Source organism: Enhydra lutris, unplaced genomic scaffold, assembly GCF_002288905.1.
Source record: "Enhydra lutris kenyoni isolate GAN:26980312 unplaced genomic scaffold, ASM228890v2 scaffoldscaffold6, whole genome shotgun sequence".
NCBI lineage: Eukaryota > Metazoa > Chordata > Mammalia > Carnivora > Mustelidae > Enhydra > Enhydra lutris.
Genome location: NW_019154090.1, coordinates 22,914,850 through 22,918,468, shown reverse-complemented (window position 1 = coordinate 22,918,468; position 3,619 = coordinate 22,914,850). Strand labels below are relative to the sequence as shown.

The following is a 3,619-nucleotide window of genomic DNA, read 5'->3' as shown; positions in this document are numbered from 1 at the left end:
AGCCTCTTCCTCTGCCCTGAGTTAATGGCCTCTTCAAGCCTCATTTGAAGAACACTTCTCCTATGGGTGTGGGCCACAGAGAAGAATCTACTAGGTGTGCCTGGGTGGCTCAGTTGGTTAAATGTCTGCCTTCAGTTCAGGCGATGATCCCAGGGTCCTGGGATTGAGTCCTGAGTTGGGCTCCCTAATCACCGGGGAGCCTGCTTCTCACTGTCCCTCTCCCCCTGGCTTGTGCTCTCTCACTCTCTCTCAAATAAATAAAAATCTAAAAAGAAAAAAAAACACAACTGCTAAAAAAATAAAAAAAAAAGAATCTACTAATTTTTTTCAATATCATTTTCTTTCCTTTCATTCCTTCGACAGATATACATTGAACATCTATTATTTGTCAAGTTTGACAATTCAGTTGATAGAAGATAGTTCCTAACTCTAATTTAGGAAATAGACAAATACAATTAAGAGAATAAACAAATGAAATAATTAAAACTGTGTTAGTGCTCTGTTGAAAATGAACAGTAATTAGGTAGAGAGTAATTGTCATGGGGCAGGCATCTGATCGAGTGAGGCACTTTTAGATAATGTAGCTAAAGAGAGTCTCACTGAGGAGATGACAAACAGACCTGCATGATGAAGAATCAGCTTTGGAAAAAGCAACGCTTATTCAATGATCCAGCAGCTGGGAACAATTTAGAAAGAACCATAGAAACTGACAGAAAGTCAGCATGGCCAGAGGATGAGCAAGGCTGAAAGATGCAGGTGAGTAGATTGGTTTTTTGTTTTAAGCAGGGCAGTGACATGATTGGATTTATATTTTAAAGATTTTTTTTTTTTATTTGACAGACAGATCACGAGTAGGCAGAGAGGCAGGCAGAGAGAGAGGAGGAGGCAGGCTCCCTGCTGAGCAGGGAGCCCGATGCGGGACTCGATCCCAGGACCCTGAGATCATGACCCGAGCGGAAGGCAGAGGCTTTAACCACTGAGCCACCCAGGCGCCCCTGGATTTATATTTTAAGAAGTGCAATCTGGCTGCTTTGTCATTTCAATGTAAATTAAAGTCTTTATGGCCCTCATAAATAACACACGTTCAGCCTTTCTCCTTGGGACTTCCTAAGTCCCATTGGGAAAACATTTCAAACCCTTTTGGTGTGGCTGCAACTCCCACCTTGGTCCCCAGAGGCAAAATAGAGCTCCTCTTCACACTTAGCAGTTGGCATCCTTTCCTAGGAGTTAATGAGGCAAAGTGGAGGAGGTATTAGAGCAAAGACCCCGAGGCGGCAAGGAACCTGGTTTGAGCACTTGAAAGAGTTCGAGAACGTGGGAAAGCAGGATATGTGAGAATGTGAGAAAATCAGGTTAGGTTCAGACTTTCAAGAACTTTGTTGATAGGCTACAGTGGAGATGAAACTTTCAACCCAAAGAACAGTGGGCAATGGGTTTTGAGCAGGGTTTGGCTGTGATTATACTTGAGTTTTGAAAAGGTTCCATTGTCGGTGTGTGAAGAACGGATCAGAAGGGGAAAGGGGTAACGGGATGGAGGGCATCACCATCATTTAAGAGAGAGGTGGCCTAGACTGGAGTGTCGGCAGTGGGAGGGAGAAAAGTGGGAGGCTTCGAGATGTACTTAGGAGTCAAAATTAGCAGGTGACGGTTAGTGCCCAGTCCCAGGCTTCGTGTTACCTCAGTGGTTATGGGTGAGTGGGGACTTCGTGCTCTGGATCAGGTCGCCGGCCTGGTTCCCGCGCGTCAGGGCAGTGGGCGTGGCCCGCGGGAGCCGTCTCCACGGGGATCAGGCGGGGCGGGGCCGAGGGCGGGGCAGCTGGGGCGCTGCGTCACTCTGTGGTGGCGATGGTGCGTGTATGGGGGGGGGCGGGGGATACGCTGGGCGCGTCCCGCGGGTCACGTGGTGCGCAGCACGCAGAGTCCTTCTGTCGGTTGGTCCTGGAGCGGCGCAGCCGGAGCGGGGCTGTGAGGTGAGCTCGCGGCGAGGCGCGGCGAGGAGAAGCCGGCTGGCCGGAGCCGGGTTGGGCCTGGTCCGCGCCGTGCGCGCGCTGTGCTAGCGGGAGCGGTGACGGCCGCCACCGCTGCTCCGGTCCCCTGCCTGGCCTCGCTCCCCGCCCGGCCCCGCTCGCCCAGCCCGGAGGGAGGCCCGGGGACCGCTGCTGAGAGCGTGGCGGGCGTGCGAGCGGCGCCCAATCCTCAGGGCTGCCGGAGGGAATGACGGCGGCCGCGGCCAATCAGCGCCGCCCGAGGGGGCTGGGCCGCGGGGTGCGGGTTCGGGGCGCGGAGCGGGCCGTGTTGGGGGTGGGGGGTAAGCGCTAGGGCTAGAGGCTGAGCTGTGTGGTCCCCTGGAGCTCCACCACCAGCTGCTGCTGTTACCTTGTGCTTTGGGAACGCGTTTTCTTTTATTGACTCTTTTAGCCTATTCTGGGGAGCACACCCCTTTCTCAAGCCCCTGACTATGGGAGTGTCCCTTTTCTCTCCATAGTTTAGAGAATGTGGTGCATCCCTTTCTTAAACTCCAGCCCTGGGTTTTATCTTAATTTCCAAAGCCCCTCAAACTGAGGATGTACCCCATTTCTCAGGCACCCCCAAAACTGGGAGGACACTCCTTTTTCCTAGCCGCCAGTCTGAACACGCACTCCTTTCAAATTTTGGGGTTGGCCTCATTGACTCTCAAATCCGGGGTCCAGTAGCCAAAGTTTTGTGGGTGCTTCTATTGCCACAAATCCCAGAAAGAATCCTATTCTCCAGGCTCCAGATCTTGCAACATGGTTTACAAAATTTCTTAAATTTATGGGCTACTTCTTTTCCCCAATCCTTGAAATCAGGGGGTGCGCCTCATTTCCAGAGTCTCCTGAAAATGCGGTCCAAATCCTGAAGTTTAAAAGATAGATATCTGCGGTTGCACAAATAAAAGAATTCACTGCTTTTTTCAGTCACTGTATTCTTGGGGTTGCACCCATTTTCATGAGTTCCTCAAATTGAACTATTTTATTTCCTGGGGAGACTCCTTTTCATATCTGAGAGTGTATTTATTTCCTATGTCTCCAAAATATACCAAATCCATGCCTTTGGATGCACAGTTCTTAGGGTGCAGCCACCTTCCTGATACTTCTTAAATCGGGAGGACACACATTTTTTTCTAAGCCCTCTCCTCTCATTCTGGGGCCATGATCCTTGGTTCTTGAGCATGCCTCCTATCCTTTTTAGCTTTTCTATCCAAGATATTTTCATTCTGCAGTTTCCTTTCCTCTTTGGAACCCCATTTCCCTTTTAGGTGCTCTCCCTGCTTGGTCAGGGCACCCATTTCTTCTTCCTTCCTCTGGTGAATGCGTTATCTTTCTTCAGCACAGCACTTTCTCTGCTTCTGCAGCCTTTTTTCTGAGCACACTTCCTATAGTCACACCTCCTGAATTCCCCTCCCCCAAAGAAAAGATTCCCCCTCCAAAAGGGTGCTTGCTTGTTGTCTTTCATATGTCTGCTTTATCTTTTATCTTTCTGCTTTCTACTAACAGAAACTGTTATATCTTAGCTTGCCCTATCCATTTTTCTGGTTTCTTTTCTTTTTTTTTTTTTTTTAAGATTTTATTTTTTTATTTGACAGACAGAGATCACAAGT

The 3,619-nt window shown here is 49.5% G+C and overlaps 1 protein-coding gene across 1 annotated transcript in view; it reads left to right on the top strand.

The window, feature by feature from the left end:
* The first annotated feature begins 1,861 nt into the window (after nucleotides 1-1,861).
* LOC111141549 (PHD finger protein 20) overlaps nucleotides 1,862-3,619 on the top strand; it is a 137,912-nt gene continuing 136,154 nt past the window's right edge. Inside the window, exon 1 of the mRNA XM_022494168.1 lies at nucleotides 1,862-1,970. The gene's annotated coding sequence lies outside the window, so the exon portion shown is untranslated. The remainder of the gene's footprint in view (nucleotides 1,971-3,619) is intronic.